At 37.8% G+C, this 22357-nt stretch overlaps 1 protein-coding gene across 7 annotated transcripts in view; it reads right to left on the reverse strand.

Moving 5' to 3' along the window:
- LOC120522987 (cytoplasmic protein NCK2) overlaps nucleotides 1-22357 on the reverse strand; it is a 396008-nt gene that overhangs the window by 131861 nt on the left and 241790 nt on the right. The window contains exon 1 of one of the 7 annotated variants that reach the window (XM_039743869.1): nucleotides 3454-3892. The exons of the other annotated variants lie outside the window; for them this stretch is intronic. The gene's annotated coding sequence lies outside the window, so the exon portion shown is untranslated. Of the gene's footprint in view, nucleotides 1-3453; nucleotides 3893-22357 lie in introns of those variants that run through there. 7 annotated transcript variants of the gene reach the window in all.

Here is a 22357-nt window from a genome sequence, read left to right on the forward strand (position 1 = left end):
ACAGTGTCCAAGTTAAACGTGTGTCCAGTAGAACCTGTATGTGCGTATATAAGAGACCGTGGGTCCTTCCTTCTGACAGCATTGTGATGTTCCTATATACGTGCTGTGAGTGTTTTAGATGTTTGTCCCATGTATACAGTTGGGCCTGCACTACATGGAATGCTGTGAACTGCGTCTGTGTCTCTGTGGTCAGTTTTTGGTTTTGGCATTGAAAAGGACCACCTGCAGTAGTGTTTGTGGGCTTGTACACTATCTTGATCCCAGATCTGGAAAGGATGCATGCTGTACTTTCTGATATGTGTGGTAAGTGGGGTGAGGGACGAAGTTGGTCTCTGATATATGCATATTCATGTTTGACTGGCCCTCTGAAAGCCATCTTATTAACCCCCTGCTTACACCCCCTCCCATTTGCTATATATATTGTAGCAGTAGGGGGCACTATCACTCCCTTGAACCCTCAGCTACCACATCAAACACCAGGTAAAAGTGCTACAATAATTATTTTTATTATAATAATTAAGTGCACCATGCACCCTCCACTACTCATAAATAACAATAATAACCAATCCTCCAACTCCCAGACGCGTTGCCCTCCTACCACCCAGCTCAGCTTGCCATCTGGGAGCTCCCATAGTCCTTTGATAGTTCCTGACCTGGAAATGTTTCTCATCCTTCAGTCCATAATTCCATATCACTTCCGGGTCAGAGAAAAGTCCTTTTTTTCACCCCGGACGTACATCATCCCTTCCGCTCATGTGACTTGGAAGTACTCCCGGGGCATAGGGCAAATAGCAGTCCCTGGTTCTCCCTGGAGCGACCCCTGCCGGCCCCAACGTTATCCAGCAGGGCTGTGCACTACAACTCCAAAGTCCATGATGCCCTGCTGGAATTCGGGGCATCTCCACATTGCAGGGAGGGCTACATATAGCAGCTTGGGGGTATTGACCGGGATAAACAGCCAGGCATAGTCCACTATATATATATATATATATATATATATATATATATATATATATATATATAGTTCTTTATTTTGCCTTATACAATTTCTTGTATTAGGAATATGTTAATTTTCGCATACCCCTTGGGGTCAAAGAGCAGGGTCAGCCATTGTACAGTGCCCCTGGAGTAATTGAAGGTTAAGGGCCTTGCTCAAGGGCCCAGCAGAGTAGGATCTCTTTTGGCAGTGACAGGGATTTAGGATACATTCGGGATACCAGCACAGATCCTTAACCTCAGAGCCACCACTCATGCCTTTGACTCCTGCATGTCTAATCATTTTCCACTGATGATGACTCCTGATAGGAGCTGAAAGCTTAGGAATAAAACACTATTTTTAGATACGTGACTCACTTTATCCCTTTGTGGATCTCTAGCTATGATATACACACACATACTTTTATATATATATATATATATGTATACACATATATACACATATATATATATATATATATATATATATATACATATATATATATATATATATATATATATATATATATATATATATATATATATATATATATATATATATATATATATATATATATATATATATATATATATATATATATATATGTGTATATATATATATATATATATATATGTGTATATATATATATGTGTATATATATATATATATATATATATATATGTAAAAGCTGTAATGTTGGTTGTGTAGTACATGATCAACAAAATCTGTTGTAAAACAGTTTATTTTTAAATAAACAAGTGAGGGAGATAAAAGGCATATAGATCTTACTAGTGACTTTAACCTAATTTGAAACATATTTAGCCATTACAGCTTTTAATGGTGAACAAAAGCTAAATAATTATTACATTTGTTATATTTTTGTGTGCAATGGTGATTTTTTATGTACCACACTGATGTATGTCTCTATGTATGTGTTTCATGTGTTTTATTAGGGGGGAAAAATTGTTTTATTTCCAGCCAGTTAAAAATGCAGCTACAGTAAGTATTTATAATTGTATGGGCTGTGAATTAGAAATAGCCTGTCCAAAACTAAGTTTACTTAACCTGCCCCTTTTCCTTTTATTAAAGATATAGACATATAAGACAGCCACATATACATGTCAGAATCATGATTTTCCAAAACTTAAATAAAAAATATTCACTCTCTTATGATTTCAAGACATTAGCCTAAGCACTTAATGGTAGACAGAGGTAAAATGATTACCGCATAATTATATTTTTTTACACAATGATGATATCCCTGCGGTAGTCTGGCACCCTGCCTGAGGTTTGTTTCCTGCCTTGCACCCAGTGTTTGCTGGGATAGGCTCCAGCAGACCCCCGTGACCCTGTAGTTAGGATATACCGGATTGGATAATGGATGGATGATTATATCCTTTGCACCTTTTATGTACCATACCAACTCATATAGTCATTATGTATCTATTTTGCATGTTTTATTTGAACAAACTGGGAAAGAAACTGCTTAAATTTCCAGTCAGTTTATATGGCAGCTACCAGAAAAAAAGTACATGGGAGTGCTTGAAACCTAATCATAACCATGCATAAGCATAAGGAATAGCCTGGCCAAAAAAAGATTTGTTAGCTTGTCTGATTCGAGAGTCATCAAGAATGCAGAAATCCAGAAAGTCATTAATATTATTGCAGAATCAAGAACATAAAGAAAATCAAAAAACTGTGGGTAAAACCTTCAACTCCCTTACTAGGCACTGGCTGAGCTCATCTCAGGATATATAGTACTATATAGATATTTTTAATAAAAAAAGGAAAACGTCTTGAAACTTCATCAATCTGCAACGAACTGTAAATACCCAAGAGTACTGATCTATGGTAGCGGACTTTAGGAACTGTATTCTTGCAACTACTCACTTGCTTCTTTTTTATCCCCACAATTACACGTTTTGTAGAGTTCTAGACATCAAACATATGTAAATATGAAACTGAAATGCAGGATTGCTATATTCTCTCTCATTACATCAAATCTGAATCTAAATAAAAGTCAACATTTTAAATTTGATTTCCTTTGCTGTCCCTCTAAAAAAGCTGTGATGTTATCAGGTAAAGCAAAATAAATTCAGAATAAAATGTTTGAAAAAAGGCAAACTGCTCAATCATTGTAAAGGTAAATGTCTCCATACTGATCTGAAGCAACACTAAAACAGCTCATTCAGCAGAATTACCTGCAATAAGAGCAGTGCATTCATTTTAGCTGCTCCGAACACTACCTTTACTTTATTAGAAGTAAATGTTACCTGAAGAAAGATTATGGAATAAAATGAGAAAAGAAAACCGTAATATTGGCACATTAATGGATATAAAGCTAGGTGGAGAGTTCAATCTTTGCATAACTTTTGTCTTTAAGATAAGCTTAATAAAATGTAATGACATAAATGTAAATTGAAAACAACTTATTAAAAAAAATCTCAAAGGCTTAAGGCAAGAAGGTTGCTACTTACACTCTTAAGATTCTGGTTTTGACAACAATCGTTACTGTTGGTCATGGTGTTCAATAGGATGCTGGAGTTTCATCTCTGTGGTTAAATGACAGTGGCTGCGCTCTCCTAAAGATCTCCATCCAGATCACTGGTTCTTTTAGTCACAGATCCTGCTCCCTCCTTCACATTCTGCCAAGCATCTCCCTCTAAGATGCTTTGATCTTAACACACAACCTTTTTGTTTTGCCTCTAGTTCTGAGCAGCCAGGCAAACTATCAAAAGAATAAATTTCAGCACTCAGGCACAACCCCTGCAGTAGCATTTGATCTATTTCATTTCAACCATTGGTTTAAATGATAATACAAACCACATTTCGCCTTCTGAGAAACACCAACAAAAAAAAAACAAAGCTGAAAATCTGACATGGGCAAAGTGGGAAAGGCTTTTATTGACTCTGCTTCTCATCCCTCAGACCTGTTTCCCTCTAAATGGAGCATCGATCTTATAGTAACTGCCTAATCACGATGTGAAAGATTGCAGTGTGACAGCTTGAGGCTTATAAATCAAAGCAGGAAAAAGAGAGCAGAAAATAGATCAGCTGGCTCTTGAAATATTTCCTCTTCGGCTCAGTAAGTAAATAAAAATTACAAATTAGGTTTATTCAATAAGCAACACTGCTGCTTTGACAAACAAACACTGAATCACATATGAAATGTTGTAATTAATATAATTTTTCACTTTTTTTTTATTTAAGAAAATCAGCCAAAAGTGACACCGATGCATTGACACTAGAAATTATTTTCCAGTGAATTTCACATTCCTGCAAATGCTAACTAAATACATAAAAGGATAAATATTAAATTATGCTGAGGTTAAAAAAAAAAATCACAACCACAATTTTACAGCAAAAAAAATGAAGAAGGCAAAGTTAGATGTAAGAAAAATATATTAACTCTGTTGGTAATAAACGAGAACTACACAGGGTAAAAGCTAAAGATGATCATTTTGACAACCATAATCACTTAAGACTTGTGAAGTGCATTAAGAGGTTCTAGTTAAATAGATGCAAAAATAAGAATAAAAAAGACATATCATTAACTATTTGAAAACTTTAGTAAGATGAAAACCATGAAAACAAGAATAGAACATTCTCTTCTAACATTAACAATCAAAAATAAAGTGAGTGAAGCAGCAAGTATGGAGGGAAGAGATATGAACTATAGATCGGAGATAATAAAACATCAATTCAGCTGCACTAAAAAGGCAACGGAACAACAACATGAAAATGGAAATATATAAGAAGACTTACTGAAAGGTAACAAAGTAGGCAGCTAAGTTCACATTTCAAACTGCCAAAGAAAGAAATAAATAGCTTGCCACATTAAGGGAATAGGCTGCATTTACATGGATGGATGAATAGATAGATGGATTGAACTTTATTTATTTAACAAAGGATGGCACAAGTGTTGGGCTATTATGAGACCTGCCAGCTTTATCATTGCAACAGGAAAGAAAAAACAGTGAATTTAACTAAATGGTGGGTGGAGTGGTGGCTCTAAGGCTAGGGATTTGCACTGGCAATCAGAAGATTGCTGATTCGAATCCTGTAAATGCCAAATAAGTGACTGCTTCGTTGGGCCCTTGAGCAAGACCCTTAACCGGCAATTGCTCCATCCTGGGTGTGATGTTAGTCTGTATCCAGCCCTGCATGTAGGGCCTCCAACCTGCAGGGGAAAAACCTGGCGGTTGATGGCAGAATTGGCACTCCAGCCAACATAAAAAAATCATAGTGTTCCACTCCATCTGAACTGGTGTGGTGCTGAGGTGTCACCCGTTGCATGGCTGCACTCAGGTCCTAATCTGGATCCTGAGGTGGTTTGTCATGTGGTGGGTACGGCAATGTGCTGTATTAGTACGTACTCCTAACCTCTCTCTCTCCCTAACTAAATGGTGGCAAACATTAATAAAAAATGATTGAATTACATTTGCCATTTATTATTAATTTACATCTCCCAGATTACATTTTTCCTACAGATAGGTTAACATCTTGTACATATTGCATACATACACTGTGTGTGTTAGAGACAGAGAGAATAAAGACAGCACGTCACACGGTGCGTTCAAATAAAGAACACCACAGCCAGTACATGAAAAACACAATGAAGGAATGGATAAATCTGAATAAAACACAAACTTGCACATTGAAAAACACAAAGCAGGGATTGTAAAATAAAATTAAATATAAATTGTCAAAAATATAACATGTAAATAAATGTTTTCTGTCTTTTATTTAGCAAGATTTTGTCCCATTCTAAGTAAGAAGGTGGCTCACACACCTGGACTGCTTCGAAATCTCCAAGCAGTGGCTCTGTTTGTGAGTGAGCAAACATCCCTACTTACAACGTCAGACTCAATTAGTTCTGGAACAAGGTGGCCATTTAAAACTCTACCTTGAGGATAATTGTGGCTCCACTGCCAGAGTTACTCGTTATATCACTGTGTGCCTCATAAAGTCTAGACAAAATTGCTCTCTGATGGCCATTGGATCCAAATTATTCCTTAATTTTTATTTATACAAACAAACGCTCATAGGATCTTTCACTCATCACTTCCTCTGTTATAAGATGGAGAGCACTGCTTACCAGTTATGTGTAGATACAGCAGCAGCAGTTTAAGGCAAGAAGCCTAGACGTGGCCCCAGTCCATCATAATATATTGACGCTCAGTTTTACAGACGGATTTATTTAAGAAATGCTGAACATCTTATGGACTTATAAGGAAAACTGGAGTGCAAACTCAATATGCATGTGCGAATACAAAATATAACTAAAATACACAATGCATAAATATACCATAGTAGAAACAGAAAATATATTTATGTTTTCTAACAGCATGAAAAAAAGAAATACAGTGCTCCAAAGAACCAACAAATGAGAACAGCAGTACAACTGACATCAAAAAAATAATAGAGCACACAGCTATGTTAGAGGACTGAAGTAAACAAGAATCCAAATGCATCAACTGAGGCAAAACTATGAAAAAGTAGCATTAAGTAAAAGTTCAAAGTGTGCTATAACTAAGAATGCAACCAGTTTTAAAAATGGCCAAGAGATTGAAACCACCTTTAAAGAGGAGCCAGAATGCTATTAATACAATTAGTGCCATCACGCAACAGTATCAAAAGAAAGCACTGTTATGCCTGTATATACCTAAAGAAAACAAACCTCTTAATTACAGCACAAGTCCATTTTAAGAGGCTGTTTTTGAGAAATTTGCCCATTGAGCAGTAAAAGAGCAAGATAACCAAAGCAAGTAATTGTGTTATGAAGCCATGGCTACTTGGGCATTGAAATGTCAACACGGATATTCACAGATATACAAAATTCTAGAGACCTGTACATTAAAATAATATTCTCCTTTGTGCGATGCAACTCCACCTTAATTTTTAACAGCACACTTAGAACTCACAAACTTGCCTTTTGCTTAAACCATTTCACTGAAGATGCCATACGGTACCGTCTACTCTTAATTGGGCCTGTCCCATCTGGATAATATAGATAGTTATGCAAGAATGCTTTTCATTGACTTCAGTTCTGCTTTCAATACCATCACTCTGCTGACTCATAATTGTATGACTGCATACAGCTCTAACACCATCGTTAACTTTATGGATGACACAACAATGATGGGGCTCATCAGCAATGGAGATGAGTCAGCTTACAGAATAGAGATACAACACTTGGCAGACTGGTGCAAGTGCATAAATCTTTTCTTATTGTGTGCAAGAGGAAAGAGAGAACTGTTGACTTTAGGAAGGCCCATGCAGTCCACATCCCACTGCACATCAAAGGCTCTGCGGTTGAATACCAAATTCCTTGGAATACCCCTGGCGGTTGCCCTTACTTGGTCTATTAACCCCTCCATAGCAAAGAAGGGGCAGGAGTGTCTCCCTTTCCTCAGTAGGTGAAGTAGGCAAGCCTACCTTCCACTTTATTCTCAAAATATTCTACAGGGGCACCATCAAGAGCTATCTGAACGGCTGCATGACTGGCTGGTTTGGGACCTGCAGTGTCTCTGACCATAAGGTCATATAGCTGATAGTCTACACCAGGCATGTGAAACACGCATGCGGCCCGCAACAGAAATCTGTGCGCCCCGCATGACAGATCCTAGTTAGCACTGAACTTGTACAAAATGATTACTATCGTTTGTGTTTGAATCATTCTGCATCTTTGGAGTTACTTATTAACTTTTCTTACTTCTGCCTTCTGACAAAAGCACGTTTTCCCATGGCATTACGGTACTGGAAACGTCATCTGCTAGTACAGTTGCAGCCGCGAAGTTGCAACTGAAGTGCTAGACTGAGGTCCGCGGCACACTACCGGGCCACGAGAGAACTGCCAGAAACGGAGACTCACTCAGTGAAGAGCTACAGCAAAAAGGCTGCCCCCTTCACTGAGGACACTTTTCAGAACGCTAGGCGGGCGATGCAGCGGCGCAGAAAGAGGAGAGACCGCGGCGAGAGAGTATTACAACAAAGTATTTTTATGTTTCTGACAGTTTCCCAATATGACAGGAGTCCACAGAAATCTCGTTACTACGAAGTACATTCAGCAGCAGATACTTTCATTAGAACGAAGTGACCTTGAAATGCTTGAATGAATCATCCACAGAGCAGTTAGTTCTGTGGTCACAGCTCAGTTGTGGACATTTGCACAACGATCCCCAAACAGAAACACTAAAAAAATGTTCTTTCTTCGAACTTTCCTAGTACTGTTTTTTTTTTGCTGTTTTTTTGTTTTGTGTGGGCACTCCGGTTTCCTCCCACAATCCAAAGACATGCAGGTTAGGTGGATTGGCGATTCTAAATTGGCCCTAGTGTGTGCTTGGTGTGTGGGTGTGTTTGTGTGTGTCCTGCGGTGGGTTGGCACCCTGCCCAGGATTGGTTCCTGCCTTGTGCCCTGTGTTGGCTGGGATTGGCTCCAGCAGACCCCCGTGACCCTGTGTTCGGATTCAGCGGGTTGGAAAATGGATGGATGGATGGATGGATGTTTTGTGTGGTTTTAAGTGATACCTTTTCCTTATTGCTCGTCAATATTTGAAAAACATCCATTAGAATTTAACTCATTATCACCCTTCTACAGAAACAGCATACAAAAATCTCGTGTTGCAAACGTATGTGAACTGCTGCATTTGAAGATGCCGAAAAAGCAGTTTTTATGTGGTTGCATTGATGCTTGTTCACGAAACATTCATATTAATACGGCACTCATTAAAAAATATATGAGGTTTTTAAACTCTCTTCGGACCCGGACAAACAATCTCACACATGGCAATAGCGCTTGAGGACGCACTTCAGCGTGTTGTTCCCTTTGGGTGTTTGATCCCAAATCCCAAAAGAGTTCAGAAACCTCACAATATGAAGAAGAAGAAAAGGATAATTTGGCTTCTGATTGATAATGGCGCTGACCACAACATGCTTCCGCACTTAGATAATGTTCACGTTGAATTTCTCCCACCCAATTGCATGGCAGTGCTTCAGCCATTGGATTTGGGCATCATTCACACCCTGAAAATGCATCATCGCAAGGAAATGCTGAGAAAAATTCTCGTCAACAAAACTTGTAGACAGGAGAAGATTAAAATAATGCGAAAGAAGCTATTGAAGCTGCTTCCATTTCCAACATCCTATCTTTGTGATGCACGTTTTCTGCAGTGACAGCAACCAAAACGAGATTACGGAGTAGACTGAACATAAGCAACACACTTCGCGTGTCACTGTCTTCCATCCTACCCAGATGGGATCGTCTGGTTGCAGGAAAACAAGCTCAGGGCTCTCACTGATTCTGCATTATGGTAAGCTGTATAATTTCTATTACTAAATTATAACATAATAATAATATAAATGTATTGTAAATTGTGTATAAAACTGCCCTACGAACCCGCCCATAATCATCCCATAAACACCAACCTCCAACAACCCACCGGTCCATGGAAAAATTTACTTCTTGTAAAGTGGTCCTTGGTGTCAAACAGGTTGCGGACCACTGGGCTACACTACTGTCTGGGCTGCTGAGACTGGCCACTGGGCACAGATGACCATCACGTGTAGTAATAGCTCACATATTTTCACGTTTTTTTTGCTCTAGTTTTATGTAATTTTGTGCTAGTATTGTAACAAACAGTGCAGAATACAGCTGAAGATCTGAAGTGGACGCTAGAGGTTCGGGAGTTGTTCATTAACAGATTTTTGTGATTTTGAGTTTGTATAATTAGTGTAGGTCAGAGGGCTTTTTGCATATCGGCTTATTTTACAATATTAACTTTGAAGTAACCTTAGTAAAGTAAAAATTGATTTTTTGGAGGATTTGTTTTCCAACTTGTATTACTGAGCAATGAATTCAATGAGCGTTTTCGCGATTTCAGTTCACACGAAGAGGACTTTGTGCTGTTTACGTCACCACACTCTTACAACATTGAGCATGTGCCTGAGAATATCCAAATGTAATTGATTGAACTGGAGTCAGATTCTGTTCTGAAGGCAAAATACAACAAAGTTGGTGTGCCAGGCTTGTATGCTTACCTGCCACCCTCGTATGTGCAAATCCGTAAGTTGGCATCGAAAGTACTATGTTCAGAAGCACTTACCTTTGTGAGCAATTGCTTTCGTTAATGAAAGCTACCAAAACCCCACATCTCTCAAGACTTACTGCCGAGCACCTTTCTTCCCTCATAAAAGTTGCAAATGCATAAGATTTCAAGCCTGATATTGACAAACTGGTTACTAACAAGAGATGCCATGTGTTGGGACAAAAGAAATAGATCTCACACTGTAAGACTCCTATATAAGCAATGAATATAATATAATGAATATAATATAATAATATAAGGACCTAGCTAAGACACTTAGACTCTAACTGTACGCTGTTGTACAGAGACTGTATGGAAATAAATTGCTTTTCTTTAAACTTTAAACTTTAAGTGTTACATTTTTTAAAGTTTTCAGTATTGGAAAGAAAGCTACAGTAACTTTGTATAATAGTATAATAGTATTTGACTGCCATATGTGCGTCAGTGGGCCGCACTGTAACAAAGTGGCCCACCAATGGTAGTGAGTTTGACATGCCTGGTCTACACAGCAGAATAAATCATTGGGACCTCATTGCCCTTCATTAAAGACATCTTTATAACGCAGTATTTCTGCAAAGCCTATAGCACTGTGAAGATTCTCTACCATCACTCCCATGATGTCTTTGTCCCAATTCCATCTTGCTAAAGGTACTGAAGCATGTGAATCTGTTCTGGAAAGGTCCGAACTCTGGACCCTGTACTGCCACCCATTACCTCAGTACCTTATTTATATGCAGTGAATTTGCTACACTTATTGCTACTGTTGTTTTGTTATTATTATTAGTTGCTACTATTTATTTATATTTTAAATTATTACTATAAATTCACTTGGCTATTATTCATTTATTTACAGTATAGTTTAGTTCTTTACACATCATTACACTTGTCTTGTGTTTCTGTATATATTGCACTATGATCCTGGGGAACAGTATTTCATGCCACCGTATGCTGCAATACTGCGTACAGAAGGTATGACAAAGCTGCTGGATTTGTGAAACTGCTCTGAAACAGCAGGTAAAATATGGAAATGAAATGTCAGAGTGGAACGGAATTCCTAATATTTATTTTTTTAATTCCTGTATATTTGGCTTTTCAGTGTTATCTCTTGATCATAACTACTCCAAAAACATCCTCATGCTGGCTTATGTTTATTCGTGTCCAGAAATTAGATTTAATCTATTATATAATCTAGGCTTAAGTCATTTCTATCGTGCATGACCTTAATGAGTATTTAAACAATACTTGCATTACTTGGTTCACACGTTTATCCAGTTTATGCACAATATTTTCTAGAATCCCACAAAAACTGCCTTCTTTGTCACCAGGACTAGGCACACTGAGTCTAAGCTCTCACTTTCATTCTTGCTCACACTCTCTCTGGTTACTGAAGATGAGCAAATATGTCATGGTGTGGATAGGCTCCACACTCCCAATTCTGTTTTAGGAGCCTCTTGAACCCGACATCATTGCTAACGTAACAGGATGATCCAGGCAGATGAGGACACTCACACACAAAGCAAAGGGGTAGGTGCAAAACTGCCTCAGTGCTTTTATTAAAAACCATCAAACACAAATAGTGTCCAAAACAAAGTGCAGTGTAAAAATTCAGTAAATAAATAATGCATAAAAAGAAGTGTCTATGGAGGTTAAAAACAATCCAATAAATAATCTTTAAAAATGATGTTAAAAACACACAGGCAGGAAAGTGTCCTCTGCAATTTAAAACCAATGTCTTCTCGACTTGCTGTTTTTGGACCTTGCAGCCCAAGGAGAAGGAGAAACATTAGGCGCATACAACCTTTTATATTGATCCGTGTCCCCGCCACCAATCCCACAATTGTCCATGGGGATCCGCCAAGCCCTCCTCCACTCACACCACCACCAATTATTGGTTCCTCCTGGCAGGAGCACAATGACCGCTCTTGCTACCTGGTTGCTCAACAGGAGCGATCCTTCAGCCACCTCCTAAGCGCTGGCAACATGCTTCTTCCTCGGATTCCATTGCCGTCTCTCTCTAATTCCTGAATTTCTTACTTCTTCCTTTAATTTCTTTTCCTTTCCTTTTTCTCTTTTTGATACCCCCTTCTGTCCTATGCAGGCTCCTTTATCCATTGTTTCTTAACTGGCCTAACAGACCTGCTATTCCACAACATAGACAACCTATTTAGCAACAGATAAGGCAGGTAGCACAAAATGAGGCAAGAGACAAGAGTTTTTTATTAAGATAAGTTGTTTATTATTTCTTGCACATTTCATTCGTTTGTTTTCCCTTTGTCTTTCCTGCCCTCTGAGTGGGCCTAAATTTAGTTACTAATAGTAAATGAAAAAAACTCGAGTGTACATTTTTGGGGTAGAAGGCAACTTAGAGAACTACAAAGTGATACTGTCCATGAAAATATTATTCTGGCAAACTCTCATACTACAGATCAAATCTGTTCTCCTTTACAGTTGCAATACCAAGCAGACGCAGCTAAGCAAAAGGCATTCTAAAAGCACTGCATAGTTTACATTGCCACAACCTTCCCACTCATAAAGGAATGACAATCTTGAGGTTGTGTACTTTGTGGTCTGTCTCCAGTAACTGAGGATGGCCAGGGTGATATAATGAGAGCTGTGTGAGAGAATTGGGAAGTTTACCTTGTATATGTGGACGAGTACACAGACTCTGGACAAGTATGACTACATTTGTGCTGAACATTTTTTGACAAAACTGCAGAACTTAAAAGGATAAATATTAGCCTCAATCAGAGACTGACCAATATGATTCCAGGATGGCTGTAGTAGCTATTGGTTCAGCTCAGAGTAAACTCATTATCTGAGGAGAATGTTGCATAACATCTGAAATCACGCTTACTTTCCCCATATTTTACATATGAAGGAAGCATTGGTTAAGGAAAAAAATTAACTTAGTAAAGAAAAATACTGTGGACACTGTAACCCAAGAATAAATAAACCAAGTCAAAAGTTCCCACTTTATTCTTAAAAGGTGATTGATTAGGTTTAGTATGAAGTTTAGCCATTCAGCTTCAAGCCTTCACAGTTGAAACTTTTTTACAGCCAATGCCAACATCAATCAAACTATTACTTGGAGACTCAGAATATCTGACTTATGCATTTAAATTATGAAAAACTTTTCTGAATTTTAAGTTCAATTCAAACTTGAACATTGGAACACAGTACTAGCTCACAACTACAAAAAACACTGATTATGTTTTTTGTCTTTATTAAATTACCAGGATATCCGTTTGTTTGTACTTCTTTATTTTTCTTTTAAAAAGCTTTTCCTACTTTTACTTTTGAACCTGCCATCTTCAAGTTACAAAGCTTTTAACTCCTTCCCTTCTCATTTATAAGATCTTAAAAGGAGAGAAAAGAGTGAAGAATACAATATTCAAGCCGTTACATGTGAATTAATATACTGCTCAAAAGAATTAAAGGAACACTTTTTAATCAGAGTATAGCATAAAGTCAATGAAACTTATGGGATATTAATCTGGTCAGTTAAGTAGCAGAGGGGGTTGTTAATCAGTTTCAGCTGCTGTGGTGTTAATGAAATTAAAAACAGATGCACTAGAGGGGCAACAATGAGATGACCCCCAAAACAGGAATGGTTTAACAGGTGGAGGCCACTGACATTTTTCCCTCCTCATCTTTTCTGACTGTTTCTTCACTAGTTTTGCATTTGGCTACAGTCAGTGTCACTACTGGTAGCATGAGGCGATACCTGGACCCTACAGAGGTTGCACAGGTAGTCCAACTTCTCCAGGATGGCACATCAATACGTGTCATTGCCAGAAGGTTTGCTGTGTCTCCCTGCACAGTCTCAAGGGCATGGAGGAGATTCTAGGAGACAAACAGTTACTCTAGGAGAGCTGGAGAGGGCCATAGAAGGTCCATAACCCATCAGCAGGACCAGTATCTGCTCCTTTGGGCAAGGAAGAACAGGATGAGCACTGCCAGAGCCCTACAAAATGACCTCCAGCAGGCCACTGGTGTGAATGTCTCTGACCAAACAACCAGAAAGACTTCATGAGGGTGACCCAAGGGCCCCATGTCCTCTAATGGGCCCTGAGCTCACTGCCCAGCAGCATGCAGCTCGATTGGCATTCGCCACAGAATACCAGAATTGTCAGATGCACCACTGGTGCCCTGTGCTTTTTACAGATGAGAGCAGGTTCACCCTGAGCACGTGACAGAAGTGAAAGGGTCTGGAGAAGCCATGGAGAACATTATGCTGCCTGTAACATCATTCAGCATGAGCAGTTTGGTGGTGGGTTAATGATTGTCTGGGGAGGCATATCCATGGAGGGTCACACAGACCGCTACAGGCTTGACAAAGGCACCTTGGCTGCCATTAGGTATCAGGATGAAATCCTTGGACCCATTGTCAGACCCAATGCTGGTACAATGGCTCCTGGTGCACGACAATTCCTGGCCTCATGTGGTGAGAGTATGCAGGCAGTTCCTGGAGGATGAAGGAATTGATACCATTGACTGGCCACCACACTTTTCTGTCCTAAATCCAGTAGAACACCTCTGGGACATTATGTTTTGGTCCATCCAATGCCACCAGGTTGCACCTCAGACTGTCCAGGAGCTCAGTGATGCCCTGATCCAGATCTGGGAGGAGATCCCCCACAACACCATCTGTCATCTCATTAGAAGCATGCACCGATGTTGTCAGGCATGTATACAAGAACACAGGGGCCATACAAAGTGCTGCGTACAATTTTGAGTTGCTGCAATTTAATTTTGGCAAAATGGACTAGCCTGCCACATAGTTTTTTCACTCTGATTTTTGGGGCGTCTTTGAATTCAGGGCTCTGTAGGTTGATCATTTTCATTTCCATCAAACGATGTGGCATCCTTTCGTTCCTAACACATTACCCAGTCGATATCAGTATAGATATCCAGGAGGATTTCTTTTTCCCATTGAGATCTGATGTGTTTTCAAAGTGTTCCTTTAATTTTTTTGAGCAGTTTATATTAATACATTGTCTGAATTTTGGCCACAAATGTACATCCAAACATTTAAACCTTTATTTACATGAAGAATATAAATTAAAAAACAGAACTTGCCTTTACAGCAAACACTATCTGGCGAGAAATAAACTACAATGGCATTGCATATGGTACATATGGTGCCTATAGTGGGTCCATCAGCTAAAGGCCAAATTGGTTTTGGACTTCTCGGCTCTTTCTCTGTCTTTTGCAAACCTCGAGTCCGCAATCTTGGTGTTATTTTTGACAGTAACCTCTCTTTTGAGAAACAGGTTAATTCTGTAGTCAAGAGTTGCTTTTTCTAGGTTCGTCTATTAGGTAAGATCAATCCTTTTTTTATTTCCTAGGGATCTTAGGAAAGCTACTCATGTTTTATCTTTTCTCGTCTTGATAACTGCAGCTCGCTGTATTCTAGGATTAGCAAATCCCTGATACGCAGGTTACAGTTGGTCCAGAATGCTGACGCTCGCTTTCTGGTTGGGACAAGAAAGTCTGATTCTGTTTCTCCAATTTTAGCTTCTTTACACTGGCTGCCTGTCAGTTTTCAAATTGATTTTAAAATCTTGTTGCTAGTTTTTAAATCTTTGCATGGGCTTGCTCCTGCCTATTTATCCGAATTGTGTGCTTTACACCAGCCATCCAGAGTGCTTAGATTTTCTGGTCAGTTGTCTCTTGTTGTCCCTCGTACCAAGTGTAAAACTAAGGGGGACAGGGCTTTTGCAGCTGCTGCCCCTCGCCTGTGGAACTCTTTACCTCATCACATAAAGGAGTCGTCTACAATTGAACTGTTCAAAACAAGATTAAAGACTCATTTCTATTCACTTGCATTCTGTGACCTTCAGTATTACTGATGGTTTCCTCATTGTGATTATGTAACATTACTTCATTTATTTTATTTCTATTTATGTTATTCATGTTAATTGTATGTTTTTCTTTTATTCTATTATTGTAAAGCACTTTGGCCACAGCATTACTATATTTTAAATGTGCTATATAAATATATTTGACATTGACATATTTTGTCGAATTCACCCCATATTCTATATTCATCTTGTAAATATGGAGATAGTTTTATGCTATGCACGTTGCAAGGCTTCTTGCTTTTCATATCGAGTCAATGGCCATACAATTGGGCTGACAAACATGGCTCCATAAAACCTACACAGTCTGAATTTCATTCTAATCACATTCTGTACAGACAGGCTCAATCTCGCTGACATCTAAGCAGCTTCCTTAATTAGGACTTGTTATTTCCACACATTGAAAGGAGCAGGCATCACTATAATCTTTATATTTTTACTTAATTGCAGTCTGTTTTAATATTACGAATTCTCTCACATAGAAGCTATGCCATATGAAGCACTCCATGATGCTGCCTTTTGCCTGAATTATGCTGAATCTGGATGATTTCCATCAAACAGACTCTGACTCCCCAAAACATTGTGAAGGAAAATACACATTTTAAAAATGGAGCCATTAATGGAAAGCTATAGAAGGTTAGCCAGTTCATAGATCGAACATTTGGCTGATAATCAAGATATGATGCCATGTGCAGTAAGGTCTAACTGGAAGAGAGACAAACATCTATTCAGATGCAACAACCAGAGCAAAAGCAAGCTGCCTTTGAGTATTGCCTCTCCGCTTTAGAGCAAGTACTTGTGTTAACAGTAATAAAAGAGACTGCAGACAAATTTTAGGAAATGATTCTAATGAGACAAGAATTATGTGAAAAAAAATCAATAAATAAATGTTATAAAGAGGGCAACAAAGTGATAATAGTAGCTGCAATATGAGTGCATGAAATTTAGCATATGGGATGGAGTTCTGGACTACAACAAGACAACAAAAGAAAACACTTGGCCAAATGCAACACAACATTAGTAACAAGTAAGATACTTTCTACAATACATTGACCTCATTTTACTTTGCATCTAAGCAGGATGTTAATTTGATATCCTATTTGTCTACAGTGGAAAATGGGATTGAGGCAGTTAGTGGTTGCTTCTGTTTGTCAGAACCTGCTGAATAATATTCCTTCCTAACTGAATATGCTGTAACCAAGAAGCTGAACAGCTGTGAAAACTGCTTGTAACTTAAATTATTCACTGCTTAGACAATAAATTAACGTGAAACAAATTACTCTGGGTAAAATATTCTGCTTACTGGCAAGACCCTGAGGGGAACAAAATTATTTATCAAACATATGCCAAAATGCAAAAAAAAAAATTATGTTTTTCTGTACAAATGTAAAACAAGTTTTAATAGTAAAATAAATAGTAAACAAAAAGTAAAAGAAACAACATACATATTTACTCTTGTAAACAATGGAAATAGTTAAGCTGCTTAGTTAGTTTTGTAGATGTTGCACAATATTATTTTAGAATTCCTTCATTTCCTCTAACGCCATGCAACTGATCCACACAGATGTGCAGAGCTTTAGATACATGCTCATTCTTTTCAAGTCAAAGAGAAAAAACAGAAAGAAAAACAAAAGTTGGCAGATGTAAAATAAAAGGTACTCAAAAGTCCCCTAACAAAACACAAAAAGATCATACCTGTAGATAAATATTTAACATACATAATTAGAGTGCTAAGCCATCTCTTAATCTTATGGTAATTCAAATTTGAATGTAACAATGTCTAATTTCACTTAGATGAGGCCAGCAAAGGTTATATAACAATAAACTTTTATTAAAAAAAAACCCAGTGAATTCCAATACATCTTTAGCAAACACTCACCAACTGCCAGGCCTTTACTTCAAACTGAAAGCAAACAAATTACCTTCCCAGATACCTCAGGTACAAAGCTGCCAGCCCACAGACAATCTGTACCGACTACGAGTCGTGTGAGGGAAGGAAAATACATTTTATGCCAGCAACTTAAAACTAATCTTCAAGTAAGCACGGCTTTAAACAGGAATTTATGCTACTTCATGGTTTTAGCATTTTATAAAACTAATTTTAAACACCCACTCTATTTAAAAGGTGGCATTTATCTTTCTGGAAAGCACAAGCAAGTAGATGCTTGAATATTTTCTGCTATTTGTAACGACATTTAATTTATTATGCATCACAAATTCATTCAGAAATTACTTTGAAAAAAACACATCATAGGTGTAATGATGCAAAATAAAACTTGGATGTGCATATAAAAAAAACAAGTTTATAAAGAATAAAGAGAGATTCTTGTTATTTATTGAAGAAAAAGTCTAAACATGCACAAAGTTTGTTGATTATCTGTCTAACTGAAGACAGAATATGTGCTAGAAACTGAATAATTTATTTGTTTTTATTTTAAAAAATACAACTACTAATAGCTAATGTGAAATACATAGGATAAGTAGTGATGGGCCTGAAGTAAATCATACAACCAAGATATGAGATTCAAAGTTGTTTCTAGCAATAAGTTCAACTATTATATACACAACTCTGACAGAAAGAAAAAAAAGATTTTGCTTTACTCTTGTCTGCTAAATACAAGTGTAAGTTACAATTTCACTTACCTATGATAACTTGTTCTAGTCCTAGAATGATGAGCGCTCATGCCATACAAGTTGATAAGCTAAAATAACGTCATCACTCTAGATGGATTAGCAAAAAGCTGGATGAGTAAAGTTTTCAATCCAAGGTTATTCTTATACTAAAATACACCCATGAGAATTAAAGAATGATTTTTCAAATAATTACAGTTTTATTTTTGGATGATTTATACATTTCTTGTGTAGTGCTTACGTTTTTGCTGGACTAATCTTGGCCTTGCATTTTCAAGATCAATGAATATGGAGGACATACACTTGACAAGAGCACTCCTCGTATTGCGCTGTCTACAGTTAAATAAAGTATTACTCTGGTTGCCATTTCATTCTTGCTTTTCTTTAAGGCACTGAGGCAACAAATGAACAAAAGAGAAAATGAACAGAAAACACAAACATCATCAGCAACTCATAGCAAGATGTCCAGGATTTCTCTGCATGTGCAAGGCCAATGTTCAGGATTTACAGAGAGCTTGCAGGCACAGCACAATGAGGTGAAAATTCATGTACAGACATTTATTACTTGATACTCATATCACAAATAATTATCTCTTCTGGGAAATGTCTAAAGAATAAATGTGAATTAAATTCTGGTATAAAGACCAATAAGCCCCCTTACTAGGCAAGTGTTAAGTGATGTTCACTTATACAAATGAATATCATTCATCCTTGTGTAATCCATACAGAGTAGTTTTTTTTTTGTTTTTTTAAATGAATGTACTAGCACATTGCCATTTGGAGTTTGTGCCTCCATTTTGCCCAAGTGATCTGTATTTTTGTAAATCTATCTTCCATTATAATGCGGATGACAAACCAAATGTCAGGGACAGAGAAAGAGTAAGTATGGCAGAAAACATCTGTGATACAAATCCAATAAAAATGTTCACTTTCACCTTTAACAAAATGCCACTGCTGCTCAATGACTACAAGTCCCACCATTAGAAGAGACTAAAACAGCTTTTACAGTTCTATATTTTGGTATAAAGTTAGAGCCCATGGCAGTTACAAACTTCAACCACAATAATCTTGTATAAACTCTGCTACACAGAAGAGAGATGCCAGGTCTTATGGAGAACAATTTAGTACTAAGCACATGTCTCAAGACAAACACATTCTGTGTGTGTTTACGGTGCATACTTCTTGCTAAGAGGTACACTGAAAATGGTAAAAAAATAGAAATGATAAACAGATTGATAAAAGATTTTTGAAAAAAAGACTGTAAAGGATAAAACTCTACCATTGTGTACAACTGGCAAATATTTGAAAAGCCAAACTGAATTAAATATACTGTACATTGGAGTTTCAGATGCATGGTACTGCGTAGCACACATGCACATGAGGCTTTGTGTGAGAGATTTTTGCAATACCTACTTCAAAACACTGCAGTTCTGCTAAAATAAACAAGAAATAAAAACAAGTGATGTAGTGAGCACAGCTCTGCTTTATTCTTCCACATGACTACAGGCATTGCTGGAATATGATTGGAGCAAATACATTTTAATTAACACTGGCATTATAGCCATCCCTTAAACTAACCATCATTCTGCTTCCATCATTCAAAATGTATAAAACTAATTACATTCACTCCTCTCTACTGCCTTGTTCCTTATCAGTCTGTTCTATTTTGCCATTTAACCTGCTTCTCTCATCATCTATGCCCCCACTGAGGTCTCTTTCATTCCATACCAGTTTACTGGATACTTTAGTAAATGTACAAGCTAGCCGTCAACAATCACTAACTTTTATCCAAAATTTTAAACAACAGAGTTCATTGTTTCCACCCAATTTATTTAACACCTAACTATCAATCATTTCTTTGAACTCTTCTTCTCTGAATCTTGTCCTCATCACAGTCTGAAAAACGACTGGTTTGCATTTTGAATGAGGTTTATTGTTCTTTATTCTGACCTCCTTCTTTCTGATGATGTTGGGTTTCTTTTTGAGATGACTTTGCCACTTCATTGCAGCATTTGATATTCCCAACAACAGGATTCTCCTGAAAGTACTGTGCTTGACTTCCAGGAACAAGATGTTCCTGAACGTGCAGTCACTCTTCTTTGATAGCCAAACCAGCTCTCTGCAGCCTTTCTTCTGTGGTATCCTGTCTCTGTTCAGTGTCATCCTACTGGTCCTTGGATTTTAGTATTGCTTCATGTTGTGCTGGTACATTGATGATATCCATCTCTAAAGGACTGTCACTTCTGGCAGTTGTCACGCATGTGTGTCAGAGAATGACTTTCCAGGCTCATCAGGGTATGTACTTCCACATCCGGACAAGAGGGGGAAATATTATTAACAGTTTTATCTGGGACTGACTCTGACCCTTCCTATCAGAGTTCATATTGGAGAATAGCAGGACAGATCTCCACCAAGCCAGACCCGCTTTACTGCAAAACTGTGATCTGTTATCATTCCACCACTGCCTACTGTTTTACTTTACTTTTGCTACACTGCACGCTTGCTTTTCTTGCTGTGCTAAAGGCAGTGAAATAGACATGGTGACCCAACTAGAAACCCAACAACCTTTGAACTTCCTGTGTCTTTCCTTATCCACGAAGCACAGCAACCACAGGCAGGTTCATAGTCTGTCTCAGTAACCTAAGTGTATATAGGCCTGCTTATCTCTTACAACTGAACTCTCTAAAGTGCCTTTTGAATGGATTACCAGCTTAACTTTCTCATTGAGTCTTGTCTCTTATCAACTTATCTCATGATCTTCTGCCAACAGACCTACAGACATGCACAACAGCACCTCTGAGCTGCGAATGGCACATCTTGGGTGCAGTCTACCACTCAGAAAGAATGTGGTCATTCTTTTTCAAACATTTATTATCTTTCTGTTGGCTCACAACAGGTTCAAAATGAGGCAAGCATTGACTTGATTTGAACAAATGTAAGGAACACAACAATTGTATTATTCCAAATCTCTATTGCAGATTTCTTAGTAACTGCTCAATTAGCTTTATGGCTCAGGTTTACAAAACTTGCATACACATAAAAAGGTATGAAATGTGCATGCAAAACTTTGCAAGCAATTGTCGGGATTTATAAAAGAAGACTAGACAGGAAAATCTGCATATATTTTTGACAACTCTGACTAATGTATCTGCTACATTTTGCAAAAAGTAGGGAAATGCAACCAACCCAGCAAAATGATGACTCGCATGCATAATTCAGATCACTGTGCTGTAATTCTAATGTGCATTGATGAGACAAACATATTAAATCTCAAAAATGATGAATATGATACACTCTTTTATTTAACTTTTAAGAAGATCAATTACCATATATACTCGCGTTTAAGTTCTCCCGTGGATAAGTCAGGGCTTGATTTTACCGTATTATTTCATAATGTTGATCGAATAAGTCGAATGCGGAAAACTCACACAGTTCATCCAAGAGATTATGATATGCTAACACCCACCTGAGAGAGTAACCACAGAGCACACTGCCTTTTTTTTCTATGTATTGTGCCTACATGAGCACGCAGTGATACCCGCACTATTCTGGAGTGATGATTGCACTGTTTTGTGTTTTTTGTATCTCACACCCTCAAACACCTTTATCGTAAGAGCATCCCTTATCTACGATGGAGCATTCGATCAGAAGAAAATATGAAGCTGGTTTTAATTTAAAAGTCTTTGAGGAGGCAAAAGAAATTGGTAACTGCGCTGCTGTAACAAAATTTGTTGTGTCTGAGAAACTGGTGCAAGATTGGAGGAAGCAAGAAGATGAAAGGAAAAAAAAATGTTAAGTGTTGC

Source organism: Polypterus senegalus, chromosome 2 (genome assembly GCF_016835505.1).
Source record: "Polypterus senegalus isolate Bchr_013 chromosome 2, ASM1683550v1, whole genome shotgun sequence".
Taxonomy (NCBI): Eukaryota; Metazoa; Chordata; class Cladistia; order Polypteriformes; family Polypteridae; genus Polypterus; species Polypterus senegalus.